Genomic DNA, 24,103 nt, shown 5'->3' with positions numbered 1-24,103 from the left:
CAATTCCTTCCATCTCCTGTCATATTGCTGAAGGTTAGAGCCCACCATTGCAAAGCAGCTGCAAGAGCATATACCCTGATCTGACTTTATACAACAAATTTTTTTAGTCATTAAACAGTTACGGTATATGGTTTACATTAACCCCTTCCTGAAATTAGATGTATCCATATGTCCAGATCGCTAAGTACTTATCGGCCTTGGATACATGGATATGTACTGGTGATCGCTGTCGAGTGTCAGCTGATTCTCACACCTGGCACTCGGTGCAGGAATGGTGCCCACACCAATTCCAGCATTATAACCCCCTAAATACTGCGATCGCTTGCAAATGCAGCATTTAGCAGGTGTACAGAGGGAGAGAGCACTGCACTCCGATTGGCACCCCCGGGACATTATCATGAGGGCCCAATCATTGCCATGTAACCCAAAGTCGTCATGACGAGATCCAGGTGACCAGGCTCTAGCAAACGTGTTAGATCATGTTACACATTAATTTACTTTTACAGCTCAGACTCTAGTTTCTTATTCAGTTCAATGTGCATCCTGTGCATATATGGGTGTGACCGCCCTTTTTCTGAGCTGGAAAATCCATCCTGTCTGGCCTATGCTTTACTGGTGGTTCAGTCCCTCGGTCCTTGTTCACATTTAAGTGGAAAGGTTTTTATGCAAGAGTTAAGACTGTCCCGCAAGGGTTGCCTTGACGTGGCGGGATGGCTTGTACATTCTTTTGATCAAAATTATGTTTACTAAATACCCTTATTATTATTACTACTTTCATGCATTTTTGCAGTTTAATTTTTTATTGTAGGATATTTGTGTTTTGTGCTTTGTTTTTGGTTTTCTCTATGTAATGGTCATGTGTTAATATGCATTTACATCTTGCATTAATTTACTTTTTCAGCTCAGACTCTAGTTTCTTATGTTAGATCATGTGCAGTGCATTGCAATGCATTGTAACTGCAGAAAATGAAAGTATCATAGAGGGACTTGGAAAAAAGTTATATATTTTTTTAAATCTCAAAATAATAATAAAATAAAAAATCTATTGTACCCATAAATAAATATTTTTATGACAAAAACGTATACATATTTGGTATTGCCATATCTGGAACAACCTGACCTACAAAAAAATGCCCCACCAGTTAACCCCCCCAAAAAAAAAACAAAAAAAAAACAATTCCTGAACTGCTAGTGTTTGTTCATTGTGCCTCACAAAAATCGGAAAATGCAAAGCGATCAAAATATGTCATGTGCCCAAAAATGGTACCAATAACGTCAGCTCGTCCCGCAAACAACAAGACCTCATATGACTCTGTCAGCAGGAATATGGAAAAATTATAGCTCTCAAAATATGGCGATGCAAAAACTAGTTTTTGCAATAAAGTGTCTTTTAGTGTGTGACAGCAGCCAAACATAAAAACCCGATATAAATCTGGTATTCCTGTAATCGCACCGACCCGAACAATAAAGTCGCCCAATCACTTATACCGCACGAGGAATGGCGTAAAAAATAAATGAAACCAATTCTTCACCTGCTGTTGACTTTTTCACTCTGCCTCCCAAAGATTGCAGTAAGGCTCGGCTCACAACGTATAAAAAATATAGTTTCTGATATATCTAAAAATCGTTCCAAATTATTATTTTGAATTATTTTAAATGGCACCTCTTATTGGGAAATAAAATGTGAGAAGAAAAACATATACAAACATTTACATACATACACACATACGTGTGCCTACATGGGGCCATTCATTCATTCCCGCTAGTCAGTGGCTTTGTTTCCAGCCGGAGCACTCCAAATTTGAACACTCTAGCCAGCCTTGGGGAGGCATGCTAATGGGAGGATGCTCCTGTAGCTATCATCCGCTCCACCAGGACCTCACTAACATGTATTGCCAGGATGGAAGCTACAACCGACCCAATACAGTAAGAAACATATTTGTATTATCTGTGAAAAACATGCATACCCGAGCATATTAGCCTGCAGCTCTTTCTCACACAATAACTAATGCACATATTACCTAAAGGGCCCGTCACACATAGCGAGATCGCTGATTTTGTGATGCATCAGCGATCTCGCCAGCGATCTCGCTGTGTGTGGCACGCATCAGCGACCGCCCCCCCCCGCCAGGTATCGCTGATCATGCAGGATCATCCTGGGCCATTTTTTGATCGCTGGTCTCCCGCTAGCCAGCATGCATCGCTGTGTGTGGCAGTGGGAGACCATCGATCAGCGAGCTCCCAGCACTGTAAGCAGACACTGGGAGCTGGTATCCAATGTAAATATTGGGTAACTAAGCACGCGCAGCGCTTAGTTACCCGCTGTGTACCTTGGATACTTTGTGTGCTGGTATCCAAGGTACACAGCGGGTAACTAAGCACCGTGCACACTTAGTTACCCGATATTTACCTTGGATACCAGCTCTCAGCGCGAGCATGCTGGTATCCAAGCTACACAGCGGGTAACTAAGCGACGCGCGCGGTTAGTTACCCGATATTTACCTTGGATACCAGCGTCCTCGCTGGTCCTGATCGCTGGTGGGTCTGCCTGATTTGCAGCTCACCAGCGATCATGTAGCGATGCACCAGCGATCTTGACCAGGTTGTATCGTTGTCGGGATCACTGGTGCATCGTTTGGTGTGACGGGACCCTTAGTGTGAGCTTTTTGGGTCAGTCCACCTCATTTTGCATTTCTATTTATCAATGGGAGCTACCCAGTAATACAACAGGGAGTTCCAAATATTGCCGTTCTTTAAGCCAATCACATAGGATACATGACAGTACCTCTTTTGACTGTATTTTAGGTTTGCTTTATTTTACATCTATAGGGCACTTGTTGCTATCAGGAGTTATAGCGCTGGAGTTTTGTTGCTACTCCCATTTTTAATCAGTATTCAGACAGGCTGGAACACAGAACCTGTCTAACTCCCAACAGCTTTAGTTACCACGTACTTGGGAGTGCCAGTGTGTTGATTTTATGTTTTTTAAGTGGAAGTCATACTGAAGAAATGTTACCACTATCATGAAGTACCATAAGTCATGAAAAAAAGTCTCAAAATCAGTGTGATACATTGAAGCGTTCCAGAGTTATTATCACACAAAGTGACACAGAATTGGTGGACTAATCAAATGTGGTTTTCAAGCAAAAACATTTTTAAGGTGTTTTTGAAACAATTTTTTTAACGTTTGGTGTTTGCAGCTTCATGACTTGCCTGTGCCAACTTTGGAGCAGATTCCATAAGGAATGTTCATCTCAACTTTCAAGTAGATTCCACAAGGAATGCTCATCTCAACTTTCGAGTAGATTCCAAAAGGAATGTTCATCTCAACTTTAGAGCAGATTCCACAAGGAATGTTCATCTAAACTTTCAGATAAAAGGAGAGATACAGGGCGCATCCACTGTGTGAAATCCGTATAAAACAATTAAAATTGTGGAACAGTAAGGAAGGTGCTCACCTATTGGGGTTGTGAGGAAGTCACAACACCCATGAACGCTTAAGAAGCAGCAGCAAGTCTGCACAGGGTCCTAGGACAGAATTGCAGAAATGACGTGGAAGTGCAATAAGGACTGCGCTTGCTTCTGGTAGAGTAAAGGGTTCTTTATTCAGCCAACGCGTTTCCTGAGCCTGCTGGCTCACTTCATCAGGGCAGATTACATTGGAAGACAGTGAAACATACTTATAGACAAAAAAGGCGCCAATACAGGGTCAAACAGAATCAGCAAAGGTCAAAAAAAAACAAAAAAACAAACAATGAAACTTTATTACAAGCATAAAAAAACACAAGAATAAGAGTATATATAGAAAAGAAAAAATAAAAATATGTAAAAGTACAAAAAATTAAAATATAAAACAGAGTGCTATGGATCACGGGGTTAAAACATGGCTATAGTTAAAAAAGGTGAGTCCTCAAGGGGTATTAGAACCTGGCTCATAAAATGCAAATGGAAGGTATTAGTCCACTAGACCATAAAGCTTGACTGTGGTGGTGTGAAGAATAAATTGAGGGGTTGTTTGTCACTTTATTTAGAAAAAAAAAAAAAATACAATATAAGCAAAGGTCAAAAATGGTAAAGAATAAAAACAATGAAATTTAATCACAAACATAGAAAACACAACAATAAGAGTCTATATAGAAAAGAAAAAATAAAATTATGTAAAAGTACATAAAATATGAAACAGAGTGCTAAGGATCAAGAGGTTGAAACATGGCTATAGTTAAAAAAGGTGAGTCCTCAAGGGGTATTAGAACCTGGCTCATGAAGTGCAAGTGCAGACTATAAAGTGCAAATGTAAGGTATTAGTCCACTAGACCATTAAGCTTGACTGTGGTGGTGTGAAGAATAAATCTTTTCCCCCTCTTCTATCAAATAAAAGCATCATTGATAATATTGAGGCCATAGGGATCAATTGTCTTTAATTTATAAATCCAATAGACCTCTTTTCTATTCAGTGCTTGGGTTCTATTGGAAACGTGTTCAGGAATGTGTTCTATAGGAAAAATGATAGCTTTAGAAAAATCTCTTTGGTGAAATAAATCAAAGTGACGTGACAAACCGTGTTTTTGATACCCAGTTTTAGTGTTGTGTCTATGAGAATTCATTCTACAGTGAAGGGGTTGTGTGGTTCTGCCAACATACAATTTAGGACAAGGACAAAGGATGACATAGATGACAAAGGAAGACACACAGGACAGGTGGTTAGTGATGGTGAATTTTTCTGAGGTGAATGGATGTGAAAAGATGAATGTATTATGAGCAATATTACTGCATAGGCTGCACCTGGGTTTCAGGCATCTGAAAATGCCTGGTGTCAAGCCAGTGCAGTTATCAGGAGTACACTGGGTCAATCTGCTAGGGGCCAGATGGTTTTTTAGTGATCTGGCCTTCCTAAATGTGACAGTAGGTCTATCAAGCAGAACTTTATTGAGTATTGGATCTTTTTTGATAATATACCAGAGGTCACCTAACATATTTTTTATCTCTTTATGTTGGGAGTTATAAGTAGTGATGAAGTTGGCCTGATAGTTATCATGTGCATCCTTTTCTTTAGATCTCTCACTTAAAAGAGTTTGCTGATTAAAATTTTTAAAAACATTATTAAAAGTAGAATGAACCAATTGGGAGGGGTATTTTTGAGCAAGGAATCTTCCCTTGAGGACCTCAGCTTGATTATTAAAATCCTCGTCCTCTGTGCAATTCTTTCGAATTCTCTGAAATTGATTATGAGGGATGTTAAAAAGCCATTTGGAATAGTGGCTACTCTTAAAATGGACATAACTATTGGAGTCAACTTTCTTAAAAAAGGTTTTGGTATGAATTTTGGAATTTTTTATAAAAAAAGTGATATCAAGAAAGTCCATCTGGGTATTACTAATGTGGGGGGTAAATTCCAAACCCCATGTGTTATTTTGTATAGAAGAAATAAAAGCATCAACTGAAACGTGACTGGTGTCCAGGATTAAGAATAAATCATCAATGTATCTTCTATATAAAACAATACTCTCTAAAAATGAATCAATAGTAATAAAAGCATTCTCAAAGACCCCCATAAAAAGATTAGCATAAGTTGGCGCCACCCGTGATCCCATAGCGGTGCCTCTGATCTGATGATAAAAATCCCCCAAGAAAGTAAAAAAATTATTATGTAAAATAAAATCCATCCCATTAAAAATAAATTCCTTTTGAGGGTCAGACAGTCGACTGTCAGTTAAAAGAAATTTTTTAAAACAGCTCAAACCCAGTTGGTGATCAATGTTGGAATACAAAGCAGATACGTCAAAAGAAATAAAAACATAAGAATCTTTCCAAGGTGTGTTATTAGTTAAATTGATCAGTTGTGTAGAATCCTTTAAAAAACTAGGGAGCTGTGAGACATGAGGCTGCATGATTCTATCTATGTAAAATGATAGATTACTGGTGAGGGAGTCAATACCCGAAATAATGGGTCTTCCTGGTGGATTAATAGTATTCTTGTGTATTTTGGGTAAATGGTACAGGAAGGGAGTGGAGGGGTTCTTGACTGTTAAAAACTTTTTTTCATGGTCATTAAGAACCCCAGAATCATGCGCCTTTTTAATAAAATCATTGTAAAAAACAGTGGCTTGGGGGATGGGGTCCTGGGGGATGGGTGAATAAAATTTTTTGTCAGATAAAATTCTAAAAGCCTCGTTCACATAGTCAGTTTTATCTTGAATCACTATCCCTCCACCTTTGTCTGCAGATTTGATCGCGATATTAGTGTTTTTCTCTAATTTTTCCAGTGCCACACGTTCTTTTGAGGACAGATTTTGTTTTACTGGTATATTTTGGGTGGGTAGTGCATTTAGACGATCCAATAGGAGGTCAGAGAATGTTTCTATATGATGTCCTCTGCTTTCTAGTGGGTAGAATGAGGATTTCCCTCTGACATCAAGGTGGAAGGAAGAGACAACTGTAGTGTTTGAAGTGTCAGGGTTAGAGTGAACTTTTTTGAGTTCAAAATGTCTCAGTATGGTAAGTTTCCTAATGTATTTCTGGGCATCAAGAAATAATTCAAAACCACTGCTTTTATTTGTCGGGCAAAAAGAAAGTCCCTTGCTTAGCAACCCTTCCTCCTCTGGGGACAGGGGGTGAGAAGATAAATTAAAAACATTCGATTTTATTGGCATGAGTTGTCGCTTTTCCCTTTTTTTCTTTGCTCCTTGGCCTCTGGCTCCTCTATAGGGTTTTTTCTTTTTAGTGTGACCTTCTGAAAAAAAGAAGTGATATCTTTTTTTGCTTGGGGAATGGGATTGCATGCAGCTGGTAGAAAAGAAACTGCTGCTGATGAACCAGCAGCAGAGTTGTCAACAATGACCTGGTCATTAATGATCAACCTCTTTTCTGTGGAAACAGCAGGGAGTTTATCCATGTAGGAGGTGGTAGGGTTGTCAGCATTAAGGACAATAAGATCAGTGGTGACAGGAGGGTCAAAATCAGAGACCTCAGTGGTGTCTGATTTTGCTGGGGTGAGTGGGGGATCAAAAAAAGGTAGGGGGAAGGAAGAAGATCTCCTTCTATCAATGATTAGTGATGCCATGTCATTGGCAGGATTGGGAGTAACATTATCAGTGGGTATAGTAGTAGGGATTCCCCCACTAGACTTGAAAGAATTGATGTTGGAGTCGATCAATTCTGAAAGGGTGCGTGTGGGCACAATAGTAGTGGAAAGAGTAGGTGTAATAGGTCCAGCTGGCCTAGGGGGATCCCTCGGATAGCTTCTCAGATGTTGCTTTCTCCCTCTGTTACTGTTAATGAAGACTCTCCCTGAGTTAGTGTTCACAGGGGAATGAGTCTGAGTGTTAGAAGAAGCAGGGGGGTGTTTTTTGATATGAGAAAAATTTTTTGGAAGTGCAGAGCTTTCCTCTGGACCAGGTGCCTTAGGGATAGGAGAGGAAGGGTCCTCTCTATCCCTGCTCAATTTTTTTGATTTTTTTTATAATTGTGTCATGCTCCAAATTTAGAGTTGCAATAGAGATGCTAGAATTAATTTTTTTAAAAAGAGGGTGATCAGAGTAATTAGATAACATGGCATTAGTTTCAAGTACCTTTTCTGCAGCAATCTGAGCAAGAATAGTCCTTTTCTTATGCAAGCAACATAACAGTCTCTGCATGCAATCATGCTGAATATCTTCCCATTCATCTGAGAAGACAGGATCTTCTGAAAAAGGTGTCTGTAATGAAATCCTGAGTCCTTTAGGACAGATGTGCTCGTCCATATATATAGCTAGAAATCTAGCATGTAGGCTGTTGGAGATTTCTTCTTTGATGGAATCTTCTAAGGTGTGGAAAAGGTTCCTCATGGTCTTGGTGTCGTCCTCCGAAAAGGCCACTTGTGGGGTCTCCTCCTGGTCAACCGGCTGGGTTTGGCCGACCACCTGTAAAATGAGGCGCTCTCTGGAGAGAAGACGATGGTTGAAATAATCCATGACGGATCCTGGACAGTGCAACAGCTCCTGAAAAGATCACCGACCGCTGAGCCCCCGCCAAGGGACACGAGTGAACTGTGAGATAAAAGGAGAGATACAGGGCGCATCCACTGTGAGAAATCCGTATAAAACAATTAAAATTGTGGAACAGTAAGGAAGGTGCTCACCTATTGGGGTTGTGAGGAAGTCACAACACCCATGAACGCTTAAGAAGCAGCAGCAAGTCTGCACAGGGTCCTAGGACAGAATTGCAGAAATGACGTGGAAGTGCAATAAGGACTGCGCTTGCTTCTGGTAGAGTAAAGGGTTCTTTATTCAGCCAACGCGTTTCCTGAGCCTGCTGGCTCACTTCATCAGGGCAGATTACATTGGAAGACAGTGAAACATACTTATAGACAAAAAAGGCGCCAATACAGGGTCAAACAGAATCAGCAAAGGTCAAAAAAAAACAAAAAACAAAAAAAAAACAAACAATGAAACTTTATTACAAGCATAAAAAAACACAAGAATAAGAGTATATATAGAAAAGAAAAAATAAAAATATGTAAAAGTACAAAAAATTAAAATATAAAACAGAGTGCTATGGATCACGGGGTTAAAACATGGCTATAGTTAAAAAAGGTGAGTCCTCAAGGGGTATTAGAACCTGGCTCATAAAATGCAAATGGAAGGTATTAGTCCACTAGACCATAAAGCTTGACTGTGGTGGTGTGAAGAATAAATTGAGGGGTTGTTTGTCACTTTATTTAGAAAAAAAAAAAAATATATAAACAAAGGTCAAAAATGGTAAAGAATAAAAACAATGAAATTTAATCACAAACATAGAAAACACAACAATAAGAGTCTATATAGAAAAGAAAAAATAAAATTATGTAAAAGTACAAAAAATATAAAACAGAGTGCTAAGGATCAAGAGGTTGAAACATGGCTATAGTTAAAAAAGGTGAGTCCTCAAGGGGTATTAGAACCTGGCTCATGAAGTGCAAGTGCAGACTATAAAGTGCAAATGTAAGGTATTAATCCACTAGACCATTAAGCTTGACTGTGGTGGTGTGAAGAATAAATCTTTTCCCCCTCTTCTATCAAATAAAAGCATCATTGATAATATTGAGGCCATAGGGACCAATTGTCTTTAATTTATAAATCCAATAGACCTCTTTTCTATTCAGTGCTTGGGTTCTATTGGAAACGTGTTCAGGGATGTGTTCTATAGGAAAAATGATAGCTTTAGAAAAATCTCTTTGGTGAAATAAATCAAAGTGACGTGACAAACCGTGTTTTTGATACCCAGTTTTAGTGTTGTGTCTATGAGAATTCATTCTACAGTGAAGGGGTTGTGTGGTTCTGCCAACATACAATTTAGGACAAGGACAAAGGATGACATAGATGACAAAGGAAGACACACAGGACAGGTGGTTAGTGATGGTGAATTTTTCTGAGGTGAATGGATGTGAAAAGATGAATGTATTATGAGCAATATTACTGCATAGGCTGCACCTGGGTTTCAGGCATCTGAAAATGCCTGGTGTCAAGCCAGTGCAGTTATCAGGAGTACACTGGGTCAATCTGCTAGGGGCCAGATGGTTTTTTAGTGATCTGGCCTTCCTAAAAGTGACAGTAGGTCTATCAGGCAGAACTTTATTGAGTATTGGATCTTTTTTGATAATATACCAGAGGTCACCTAACATATTTTTTATCTCTTTATGTTGGGAGTTATAAGTAGTGATGAAGTTGGCCTGATAGTTATCATGTGCATCCTTTTCTTTAGAGCTCTCACTTAAAAGAGTTTGCTGATTAAAGTGACAAACAACCCCTCAATTTATTCTTCACACCACCACAGTCAAGCTTTATGGTCTAGTGGACTAATACCTTCCATTTGCATTTTATGAGCCAGGTTCTAATACCCCTTGAGGACTCACCTTTTTTAACTATAGCCATGTTTTAACCCCGTGATCCATAGCACTCTGTTTTATATTTTAATTTTTTGTACTTTTACATATTTTTATTTTTTCTTTTCTATATATACTCTTATTGTTGTGTTTTTTTATGCTTGTAATAAAGTTTCATTGTTTGTTTTTTTTTTACCTTTGCTGATTCTGTTTGACCCTGTATTGGCGCCTTTTTTGTCTATAAGTATGTTTCACTGTCTTCCAATGTAATCTGCCCTGATGAAGTGAGCCAGCAGGCTCAGGAAACGCGTTGGCTGAATAAAGAACCCTTTACTCTACCAGAAGCAAGCGCAGTCCTTATTGCACTTCCACGTCATTTCTGCAATTCTGTCCTAGGACCCTGTGCAGACTTGCTGCTGCTTCTTAAGCGTTCATGGGTGTTGTGACTTCCTCACAACCCCAATAGGTGAGCACCTTCCTTACTGTTCCACAATTTTAATTGTTTTATACGGATTTCACACAGTGGATGCGCCCTGTATCTCTCCTTTTATCTCACAGTTCACTCGTGTCCCTTGGCGGGGGCTCAGCGGTCGGTGATCTTTTCAGGAGCTGTTGCACTGTCCAGGATCCGTCATGGATTATTTCAACCATCGTCTTCTCTCCAGAGAGCGCCTCATTTTACAGGTGGTCGGCCAAACCCAGCCGGTTGACCAGGAGGAGACCCCACAAGTGGCCTTTTCGGAGGACGACACCAAGACCATGAGGAACCTTTTCCACACCTTAGAAGATTCCATCAAAGAAGAAATCTCCAACAGCCTACATGCTAGATTTCTAGCTATATATATGGACGAGCACATCTGTCCTAAAGGACTCAGGATTTCATTACAGACACCTTTTTCAGAAGATCCTGTCTTCTCAGATGAATGGGAAGATATTCAGCATGATTGCATGCAGAGACTGTTATGTTGCTTGCATAAGAAAAGGACTATTCTTGCTCAGATTGCTGCAGAAAAGGTACTTGAAACTAATGCCATGTTATCTAATTACTCTGATCACCCTCTTTTTAAAAAAATTAATTCTAGCATCTCTATTGCAGCTCTAAATTTGGAGCATGACACAATTGTAAAAAAATCAAAAAAATTGAGCAGGGATAGAGAGGACCCTTCCTCTCCTATCCCTAAGGCACCTGGTCCAGAGGAAAGCTCTGCACTTCCAAAAAATTTTTCTCATATCAAAAAACACCCCCCTGCTTCTTCTAACACTCAGACTCATTCCCCTGTGAACACTAACTCAGGGAGAGTCTTCATTAACAGTAACAGAGGGAGAAAGCAACATCTGAGAAGCTATCCGAGGGATCCCCCTAGGCCAGCTGGACCTATTACACCTACTCTTTCCACTACTATTGTGCCCACACGCACCCTTTCAGAATTGATGGACTCCAACATCAATTCTTTCAAGTCTAGTGGGGGAATCCCTACTACTATACCCACTGATAATGTTACTCCCAATCCTGCCAATGACATGGCATCACTAATCATTGATAGAAGGAGATCTTCTTCCTTCCCCCTACCTTTTTTTGATCCCCCACTCACCCCAGCAAAATCAGACACCACTGAGGTCTCTGATTTTGACCCTCCTGTCACCACTGATCTTATTGTCCTTAATGCTGACAACCCTACCACCTCCTACATGGATAAACTCCCTGCTGTTTCCACAGAAAAGAGGTTGATCATTAATGACCAGGTCATTGTTGACAACTCTGCTGCTGGTTCATCAGCAGCAGTTTCTTTTCTACCAGCTGCATGCAATCCCATTCCCCAAGCAAAAAAAGATATCACTTCTTTTTTTCAGAAGGTCACACTAAAAAGAAAAAACCCTATAGAGGAGCCAGAGGCCAAGGAGCAAAGAAAAAAAGGGAAAAGCGACAACTCATGCCAATAAAATCGAATGTTTTTAATTTATCTTCTCACCCCCTGTCCCCAGAGGAGGAAGGGTTGCTAAGCAAGGGACTTTCTTTTTGCCCGACAAATAAAAGCAGTGGTTTTGAATTATTTCTTGATGCCCAGAAATACATTAGGAAACTTACCCTACTGAGACATTTTGAACTCAAAAAAGTTCACTCTAACCCTGACACTTCAAACACTACAGTTGTCTCTTCCTTCCACCTTGATGTCAGAGGGAAATCCTCATTCTACCCACTAGAAAGCAGAGGACATCATATAGAAACATTCTCTGACCTCCTATTGGATCGTCTAAATGCACTACCCACCCAAAATATACCAGTAAAACAAAATCTGTCCTCAAAAGAACGTGTGGCACTGGAAAAATTAGAGAAAAACACTAATATCGCGATCAAATCTGCAGACAAAGGTGGAGGGATAGTGATTCAAGATAAAACTGACTATGTGAACGAGGCTTTTAGAATTTTATCTGACAAAAAATTTTATTCACCCATCCCCCAGGACCCCATCCCCCAAGCCACTGTTTTTTACAATGATTTTATTAAAAAGGCGCATGATTCTGGGGTTCTTAATGACCATGAAAAAAAGTTTTTAACAGTCAAGAACCCCTCCACTCCCTTCCTGTACCATTTACCCAAAATACACAAGAATACTATTAATCCACCAGGAAGACCCATTATTTTGGGTATTGACTCCCTCACCAGTAATCTATCATTTTACATAGATAGAATCATGCAGCCTCATGTCTCACAGCTCCCTAGTTTTTTAAAGGATTCTACACAACTGATCAATTTAACTAATAACACACCTTGGAAAGATTCTTATGTTTTTATTTCTTTTGACGTATCTGCTTTGTATTCCAACATTGATCACCAACTGGGTTTGAGCTGTTTTAAAAAATTTCTTTTAACTGACAGTCGACTGTCTGACCCTCAAAAGGAATTTATTTTTAATGGGATGGATTTTATTTTACATAATAATTTTTTTACTTTCTTGGGGGATTTTTATCATCAGATCAGAGGCACCGCTATGGGATCACGGGTCGCGCCAACTTATGCTAATCTTTTTATGGGGGTCTTTGAGAATGCTTTTATTACTATTGATTCATTTTTAGAGAGTATTGTTTTATATAGAAGATACATTGATGATTTATTCTTAATCCTGGACACCAGTCACGTTTCAGTTGATGCTTTTATTTCTTCTATACAAAATAACACATGGGGTTTGGAATTTACCCCCCACATTAGTAATACCCAGATGGACTTTCTTGATATCACTTTTTTTATGAAAAATTCCAAAATTCATACCAAAACCTTTTTTAAGAAAGTTGACTCCAATAGTTATGTCCATTTTAAGAGTAGCCACTATTCCAAATGGCTTTTTAACATCCCTCATAATCAATTTCAGAGAATCCGAAAGAATTGCACAGAGGACGAGGATTTTAATAATCAAGCTGAGGTCCTCAAGGGAAGATTCCTTGCTCAAAAATACCCCTCCCAATTGGTTCATTCTACTTTTAATAATGTTTTTAAAAATTTTAATCAGCAAACTCTTTTAAGTGAGAGATCTAAAGAAAAGGATGCACATGATAACTATCAGGCCAACTTCATCACTACTTATAACTCCCAACATAAAGAGATAAAAAATATGTTAGGTGACCTCTGGTATATTATCAAAAAAGATCCAATACTCAATAAAGTTCTGCCTGATAGACCTACTGTCACTTTTAGGAAGGCCAGATCACTAAAAAACCATCTGGCCCCTAGCAGATTGACCCAGTGTACTCCTGATAACTGCACTGGCTTGACACCAGGCATTTTCAGATGCCTGAAACCCAGGTGCAGCCTATGCAGTAATATTGCTCATAATACATTCATCTTTTCACATCCATTCACCTCAGAAAAATTCACCATCACTAACCACTAGTGTTGAGCATTCCGATACCGCAAGTATCGGGTATCGGCCGATACTTGCTGTATCGGAATTCCGATACCGACTTCCGATATTTTTTCAATATCGGAAGTCGGCATTGGAATCGGAAGTTCAAAGTTGATTGACAGCCTGACGTCATCATGATGCGCGGTGTGTGCGCATCATGATGCGCCGTCATTTCGGGCCTTCCGGGGGTCTCTGCCGGCCTGCCGGGGGGCTGTGCCGGCCTGCCGGGGGGCTGTGTGGACTGCCCGGGGTCTGTACCGGCCTGCCGGGGGGCTGTGCCGGCCTGCCGGTGGTCTGTGCACCCTGTGGGGGTCTGTACCGGCCTGCCGGGGGGCTGTGCCGGCCTGCCGGTGGTCTGTGCACCCTGTGGGGGTCTGTACCGGCCTGCCGGGGGGCTGTGCTGATGTCCGGGGGTCTGTGCAAGCATCGTCCGATGGGACTACAAGTCCCATCTGGCGATGCCTGCTACCATGACAGTGATTGACACATTAGCCAATGATGGGACAGTAGTAGTCCCATCATCCGGCTAATGTGTTAAATGTTAAAAAAAAAAAAAAAAAAAAATACTACATACATACTACATGCATGCTACATACATACTACATGCTACATACATACTACATACATACTACATACATACTACATACATACCACATATATACTACATACATACTACATACATACTACATACATACTACATATATACTACATGCATGCTACATACATACTACATGCTACATACATACTACATACATACTACATGCATGCTACATACATACTACATGCTACATACATACTACATATATACTACATGCATGCTACATACATACTACATGCTACATACTACATATATACTACATACATACTACATACATACTACATGCATGCTACATACATACTACATGCTACATACATACTACATACATACTACATACATACCACATATATACTACATACATACTACATACATACTACATACATACTACATGCATGCTACATACATACTACATGCTACATACATACTACATACATACTACATGCATGCTACATACATACTACATGCTACATACATACTACATACTACATATATACTACATGCATGCTACATACATACTACATGCTACATACTACATATATACTACATACATACTACATACATACTACATGCATGCTACATACATACTACATGCTACATACATACTACATATATACTACATGCATGCTACATACATACTACATGCTACATACATACTACATATATACTACATACATACTACATACATACTACATGCATGCTACATACATACTACATGCTACATACATACTACATATATACTACATGCATGCTACATACATACTACATGCTACATACATACTACATATATACTACATGCATGCTACATACATACTGCATGCTACATGCATGCTACATACATACTACATACATACTACATGCTACATACATACCACATATATACTACATACATACTACATACAATACATTCATACAATACATACATAGACATACAGTACATATAACATAGAGTAACATACTTACCAATACTTGTCACATTGTTCCCCGAAGCCATTGTCTTTTACGGAATAAATATTAACATAACAAACCACAAAAATACTCACCCACGATCCGAAGCAGTACACGAGTGTGTCCCATGACGATCTTGGGTAGAGAACTGCAGCATCAGCTGTTGCTGCCGTTCTCTGCGGGCTGCAGGAATCCAATGACGGAAGGTAGGTATCCTTCCGCACTGTATTCCTCCGCCACTTAAAAAAAAAAAAAGTCCCTAGTCTCACTTTATGCCATTGCTGCGTGGGAATTTCCCACACAGCAATGGCATAAAGTGAGACTAGGGACTTTTTTTTTTTTTTAAGTGGCGGAGGAATACAGTGCGGAAGGATACCTACCTTCCGTCATTGGATTCCTGCAGCCCGTAGAGAACGGCAGCAACAGCTGATGCTGCAGTTCTCTACCCAAGATCGTCGTGGGACACACTCGTGGACTGCTTCGGATCATGGGTGAGTATTTTTGTGGTTTGTTATGTTAATATTTATTCCGTAAAAGACAATGGCTTCGGGGAACAATGTGACAAGTATTGGTAAGTATGTTACTCTATGTTATATGTACTGTATGTCTATGTATGTATTGTATGAATGTATTGTATGTAGTATGTATGTAGTATATATGTGGTATGTATGTAGCATGTAGTATGTATGTAGTATGTATGTAGCATGCATGTAGCATGCAGTATGTATGTAGCATGCATGTAGTATATATGTAGTATGTATGTAGCATGTAGTATGTATGTAGCATATATGTAGTATGTATGTAGCATGCATGTAGCATGTAGTATGTATGTAGTATGTATGTAGTATGTATGTGGTATGTATGTAGTATATATGTAGTATGTATGTAGCATGTAGTATGTATGTAGCATGCATGTAGTATATATGTAGTATGTATGTAGCATGTAGTATGTATGTAGCATATATGTAGTATGTATGTAGTATGTATGTAGCATGCATGTAGTATATATGTAGTATGTATGTAGCATGTAGTATGTATGTAGCATGCATGTAGTATACACTCACTGGCCACTTTATTAGGTACACCATGCTAGTAACGGGTTGGACCCCCTTTTGCCTTCAGAACTGCCTCAATTCTTCGTGGCAGAGATTCAACAAGGTGCTGGAAGCATTCCTCAGAGATTTTGGACCATATTGACATGATGGCATCACACAGTTGGCGCAGATTTGTCGGCTGCACATCCCTGATGCGAATCTCCCGTTCCACCACATCCCAAAGATGCTCTATTGGATTGAGATCTGGTGACTGAGGAGGCCATTTGAGTACAGTGAACTCATTGTCATGTTCAAGAAACCAATCTGAGATGAATCGAGCTTTATGACATGGCGCATTATCCTGCTGAAAGTAGCCATCAGATGCCTGTTCTTAGCTGAGAGGAGTGGTACCCAGTGTGGTCTTCTGCTGCTGTAGCCCATCTGCCTCAAAGTTCGACGCACTGTGCGTTCAGAGATGCTCTTCTGCCTACCTTGGTTGTAACGGGTGGCAATTTGAGTCACTGTTGCCTTTCTATCAGCTCGAACCAGTATGCCCATTCTCCTCTGACCTCTGGCATCAACAAGGCATTTCCGGCCACAGAACTGCCGCTCACTGGATTTTTTTTCTTTTTCGGACCATTCTCTGTAAATCCTAGAGATGGTTGTGCGTGAAAATCCCAGTAGATCAGCAGTTTCTGAAATACTCAGACCAGCCCTTCTGGCACCAACAATCATGCCACGTTCAAAGGCACTCAAATCACCTTTCTTCCCCATACTGATGCTCGGTTTGAACTGCAGGAGATTGTCTTGACCATGTCTACATGCCTAAATGCACTGAGTTGCCGCCATGTGATTGGCTGATTAGAAATTAAGTCTTAACACACAGTTGGACAGGTGTACCTAATAAAGTGGCCAGTGAGTGTATATGTAGTATGTATGTAGCATGTAGTATGTATGTAGCATATATGTAGTATGTATGTAGTATGTATGTAGCATGCATGTAGTATATATGTAGTATGCATGTTGCATGCATGTAGTATATATGTAGTATGTATGTTGCATGTAGTATGTATGTAGTATGTATGTTGCATGTAGTATATATGTAGTATGAATGTAGCATGTATGTAGTATGTAGTATGAATGTAGCATGTATGTAGTATGCATGTTGTATGTATGTAGCATGTAATTTTTTTTTTTTTTTTTTTTTTTTTTACATTCAACACATTAGCCGGATGATGGGACTACTACTGTCCCATCATTGGCTAATGTGTCAATCACTGTCATGGTAGCAGGCATCGCCCGATGGGACTTGTAGTCCCATCGGACGATGCCTGCACAGCCCCCCCGGAGCCTGCACAGCCCCCCGGCAGGCCGGCACAGCCCCCCGGAGCCTGCACCAGGCCGGCACAGCCCCCCGGCAGGCCGGCACAGCCCACCGGAGCCTGCACAGCCCCCCCGGCAGGCCGGCACAGCCCCCCGGCAGGCCGGCACAGACCACCGGAGCCTGCACAGACCCCCCGGCAGGCTGGCACAGCCCCCCGAAAGGCCCGTACAGACCCCAGAGAGGCTGTACAAGGGAAAAACAGGATTTTTCTTATTCCGATACCGGAAGTCCCATAGACTTGAATGGGACTTCCGGTATCGGAATCGGCGATACCGATACTTTTTTTTAAGATCGGCCGATCCATTCCGATCCGATACTTTGAAGTATCGGACGGTATCGCTCAACTCTACTAACCACCTGTCCTGTGTGTCTTCCTTTGTCATCTATGTCATCCTTTGTCCTTGTCCTAAATTGTATGTTGGCAGAACCACACAACCCCTTCACTGTAGAATGAATTCTCATAGACACAACACTAAAACTGGGTATCAAAAACACGGTTTGTCACGTCACTTTGATTTATTTCACCAAAGAGATTTTTCTAAAGCTATCATTTTTCCTATAGAACACATCCCTGAACACGTTTCCAATAGAACCCAAGCACTGAATAGAAAAGAGGTCTATTGGATTTATAAATTAAAGACAATTGGTCCCTATGGCCTCAATATTATCAATGATGCTTTTATTTGATAGAAGAGGGGGAAAAGATTTATTCTTCACACCACCACAGTCAAGCTTAATGGTCTAGTGGACTAATACCTTACATTTGCACTTTATAGTCTGCACTTGCACTTCATGAGCCAGGTTCTAATACCCCTTGAGGACTCACCTTTTTTTAACTATAGCCATGTTTCAACCTCTTGATCCTTAGCACTCTGTTTCATATTTTTTGTACTTTTACATAATTTTATTTTTTCTTTTCTATATAGACTCTTATTGTTGTGTTTTCTATGTTTGTGATTAAATTTCATTGTTTTTATTCTTTACCATTTTTGACCTTTGCTTATATTGTATTTTTTTTTTTTTTTTCTAAATAAAGTGACAAACAACCCCTCAATTTATTCTTCACACCACCACAGTCAAGCTTTATGGTCTAGTGGACTAATACCTTCCATTTGCATTTTATGAGCCAGGTTCTAATACCCCTTGAGGACTCACCTTTTTTAACTATAGCCATGTTTTAACCCCGTGATCCATAGCACTCTGTTTTATATTTTAATTTTTTGTACTTTTACATATTTTTATTTTTTCTTTTCTATATATACTCTTATTGTTGTGTTTTTTTATGCTTGTAATAAAGTTTCATTGTTTGTTTTTTTTTGTTTTTTTTTTGACCTTTGCTGATTCTGTTTGACCCTGTATTGGCGCCTTTTTTGTCTATAAGTATGTTTCACTGTCTTCCAATGTAATCTGCCCTGATGAAGTGAGCCAGCAGGCTCAGGAAACGCGTTGGCTGAATAAAGAACCCTTTACTCTACCAGAAGCAAGCGCAGTCCTTATTGCACTTCCACGTCATTTCTGCATCTAAACTTTCAAGCAGATTTCCAAAGAAAAGTTCAATAAAAAAATGACGTGATTTTCTTTTTACTACAAAATCGCAATATGGATTGCCCATTGAAATACAATTGTGTTTGAAGCAGTCTTTTATGTGATTTTTCAAAGTTTTGTACTGCATCCACTTGCAAATCCACATCAAAAACTGTAAGTGACTACCATCAGTTTTTATATCTACCATAAATTCACAAACGTGGTCTGCACAAACGTGGTCGTGGTCTGCACATTATCTCATTTTATTAAAAAGTTGGACACCTTTAACTTTTCAATCTCGAGTTGGACAAAAAGATTTGGAGAATTCTAGTCCAGTGGCCACATGGGTCGCCATCACAGCAGATCCTTGCGAACGTCCTCCTAACTCCTCCAGCTTCTCTTCTGAATAGCAGGCTCAGTGCAACATATGAATGAGAGTGACATTTAACCTTTCGGATGCCACCAGTTAGAAAGATATTTACAAGACTCTGGTCCAGTGACCACAGACCACTGATGTGGCTGATGGATCAGGGCCCTGCAAATCTTTTGCTCAACTTGTTGCTCAACTCTATTTAAATTCTATACCAGCTTGACAATCAAAGCGCTGGGAACTAGAATTTCTACTAATCGATTCAAAGAAATGTTAAAAAATGAAGAAGAATTGATGAAGATGAAAAGGGAGTTCTAAGGCTAGTTTCACACTTGCTTTTTTTTGCAGCGCGTTTTTCCCGCAAAAAAATGCATTGAAAAAACGCATACAAAAGCATACAACTGCTGCGTTTTTTTCAAGCATGAAAAAAACGCAGCGTTTTTATGCGTTTGTATGCGTTTTTAGTGCGTTTTTACCGCTTTTGCGTTTTTTTCCAACATTAGGTGGCCCCTCACACTAACCCAAACCATGACTTTACTAACCCTAACCCTGACCCTAACCCTTAACCCTTAACCCTTAACCCTAACCCTGACCCTAACCCTAAACCTAACCCTGACCCTAACCCTTAACCAAACCATACTTAACCCTAACCCAAACCCTAAACCCTAACTAACCCTAACCCTGACCTTAACCCTGACCCTAACCCTAACCCTAACCCTGACCCTAACCCTAACCCTAACCATACTTAACCCTAACCCTGACCCTAACCCTTAACCAAACCATACTTAACCCTAACCCTGACCCTAACCCTGACCCTAACCCTAACCCTAACCCTGACCCTAACCCTAACCCTTAACCAAACCATACTTAACCCTAACCCTGACCCTAACCCTTAACCAAACCATACTTAACCCTAACCCTGACCCTAACCCTTAATCAAACCATACTTAACCCTAACCCAAACCCTAACTAACCTTAACCCTAACCCTAACCCTGACCCTAACCCTAACCCTAACCCTAACCCTGACCCTAACCCTTAACCAAACCATACTTAACCCTGACCCTAACCCTGACCCTAACCCTTAACCAAACCATACTTAACCCTAACCCTGACCCTAACCCTTAATCAAACCATACTTAACCCTAACCCAAACCCTAACTAACCTTAACCCTAACCCTAACCCTGACCCTAACCCTAACCCTAACCCTAACCCTGACCCTAACCCTAACCCTGACCCTAACCCTAACCCTAACCCTTAATCAAACCATACTTAACCCTAACCCAAACCCTAACTAACCTTAACCCTAACCCTGACCCTAACCCTAACCCTAACCCTAACCCTGACCCTAACCCTAACCCTGACCCTAACCCTAACCCTAACCCTTAACCAAACCATACTTAACCCTAACCCTGACCCTAACCCTTAACCAAACCATACTTAACCCTAACCCTGACCCTAACCCTTAATCAAACCATACTTAACCCTAACCCAAACCCTAACTAACCTTAACCCTAACCCTAACCCTGACCCTAACCCTAACCCTAACCCTAACCCTGACCCTAACCCTTAACCAAACCATACTTAACCCTAACCCTGACCCTAACCCTGACCCTAACCCTTAACCAAACCATACTTAACCCTAACCCTGACCCTAACCCTTAACCAAACCATACTTAACCCTAACCCTGACCCTAACCCTGACCCTAACCCTAACCCTAACCCTGACCCTAACCCTTAACCAAACCATACTTAACCCTAACCCTGACCCTAACCCTAACCCTGACCCTAACCCTTAACCAAACCATACTTAACCCTAACCCTGACCCTAACCCTAACCCTGACCCTAACCCTAACCCTAAACCCCCTTAACTAACCCTAACTTTACCCAAACCCCTAAATTCCATTGTCTAAACTAATGGTAAAAAAAAAAACGCATGTGCAAAAAAACACATACATGAGCATGCCAGTGCGCACGTATGCGCATCCATAGGCTATAATGGCCAATTTTAGCGCAAAACGTGCGCATACGTGCGCATGCGCTTTTTTGCAGGGCCAAAAAATGCAACATGCTGCGTCTGGAAAATACAAACGCACACCCCAAAAAAACGCAGCGCATGAAAATCGCATACGTGCGCTTACCAGCGCGCAGGTATGCGCACCCATGTTAAATATAGGGGAAAAAACGCATGCGCACGTATGCGTTTTTTTCCAGCGCAAAAAAACGCAAATGTGAAACCAGCCTAACATCATGGAATTTTAAAAACCTCCATTGATCCTCGCAGTAAGTTTTATGTATAGTTGTGCTCAAAAGATTACATACCCCGGCAGAATATTTGCTTTCTTGCCCTTTTTTCAGAGAATATGAATGATAACACCAAAAGTTTTTCTCCACTCTTGGTTAGTGGTTGGGTGAAGCCATTTATCGTCAAACTGTTGTGTTTTCTCTTTTTAAATCATAATGACAACCCAAAACATTCAAATGACCTTGATCAAAACTTCACATACCCCATTCCTTAATACTGTGTATTACCCCATCTAACATCAATGACAGCTTGAAGTCTTTGTGGTAGTTATGAATTAGGTTCTTTATTTTCTCAGATGGTAAAGCTGCCCTCTCTTCTTGGCAAAAAGCTTCCATTTCCTGTAAATTCCCGGGCTGTCTAGCATGAACTGTGCGCATGAGATCTCCCCAGAGTGGCTCAATGATATTGAGGTTAGGAGACTGAGATGGCCACTCCAGAACCTTCACTTTGTTCTGCTGTAGCCAATGACAGGTCAACTTGGCCTTGTGATTTGGATCGTTGTCATGTTGCAACGTCAAAGTACGTCTCATTCGCAACTTCTGGGCTGATCATTGCAAATTTGCCTCCAGTATTTGCTGATAACATGATTTCCTTCAAATTTGACCAAGTTTCATGTGCCTTTGTAGCTCACACATCCCCAAAACAGCGGCGATCCACCTCCGTGCTTTACAGCAGGAATGGTGTTCCTTTCATCATAGGCCTTGTTGACCTCTCTCCAAATATAACGTTTATGGTTGTGGCCAAAAAGTTCAATTTTGGACTCATCACTCCAAATTACATTATTCCAGAAGTTTTGATGCTTGTCTCTGTGATGTTTTGGGTATTGTAGGCGAGATACTGTACTTTGTGGCATTTGCCCAGTAATGGCTTTCTTCTGGTGACTCGACCATGCAGCCCATTTTTCTTCAAGTGCCTCCTTATTGTGCATCTTGAAACAGCCACACCGCTAGTTTTCAGAGAGTCCAGTATTTCAGCTGATGTGATTTTCCTTGCATTTCGAACAATTTTCCTGGCAGTTGTGGATGAAATGTTTGTTGGTCTACCTGACTGTTCTTTTATTTTTACAGAGCCCCTAATTTTCCATTTATTAAATCACAGTTTGATTGCTGCTAACTGGCATTATCAATTCCTTGGATATCTTTTTGTATCCTTTTTCTGTTTTATATAGTTCATCTAACTTTTCCCGTATAACCGTTGACAATTCTTTTGCTTTCTCCATGATTCACAATCCAGAAACATCAGTGGCTGGATGAAAGATGCAATAGACTGGATCCCAGAAACTCACTGAGCTTTTATGCACACACACTGATTGCGAGAAAACAGGTCACAGGTGAGGATGTTACGTTTAGTAGCCATTCAAACCCATTTGTGTCAACTTCTGTGCATGTTATCAGGCCAAAATGACCAGGCTATGCAAACTTTTGATCAGGGTCAATTGGATGCTTTGGGTTGTCATTATGATTTAAAAAGGAAAAACCCAGTAGCTTGACAATAAATGGCTTCACCTAACCACTATCAATGAGTGGAGAAAAACTTTTCGTGTTATCATTCATATTCTCTGCAAAAAGGCCAAGAAAGCAAAAATTCTGCTGGAGTATGTAAACTTTTGAGTACAATTGTATATTATATGAAGCAGATGAATGAGAGCTGCCGTAATATGTTTAGAAATGGAACACCAAGGTGATTTCCTTTTAGCCTGATTCCAGTAAATTCCACTCATTTCCAAATTATTTACTGGATATTATAATGGGACAAAACAGCTTGGTTCTTTTAGGTCACATATGCTGCATTTGTACATGTGTATTTCAACAATTATTGTAATTTTTAGCTAAAGGTCCAAGCCATCAAAGCAAAACCAGTAAATAAGACAGTACAAATACTATGCAACCATAACATAGGCAATGGCTTATATACTGCAAGGATCACTACCACATCCATGATAGAAAGATGGTATCCAGACAAGCTCTGTAATTTTTGTTCAAAGCAAGCATAACTATGACATTGCCTCAGACGCATGCACAACACCTTATAATGGCCCCAAATGCTGCCAAAACACATCAAACTAGGGGCAGACACCAGGAAAGTGGACTCAATTCACCCACAGTACTAATTGTAGCATGGCACTGCAGCAATCAGCCAGGCATGAGGTATCGGGGTCTGGGACATCATTTACAGCTTTCAATTGAACGTCACATTAAGCTGAGGT

This window comes from Dendrobates tinctorius, unplaced genomic scaffold (assembly GCF_039654945.1).
Source record: "Dendrobates tinctorius isolate UK_male_01 unplaced genomic scaffold, ASM3965494v1 ptg000028l, whole genome shotgun sequence".
Lineage (NCBI taxonomy): Eukaryota > Metazoa > Chordata > Amphibia > Anura > Dendrobatidae > Dendrobates > Dendrobates tinctorius.
The sequence above is the reverse complement of the archived record's forward strand: the minus strand, read 5'-3'. Positions refer to the sequence as shown.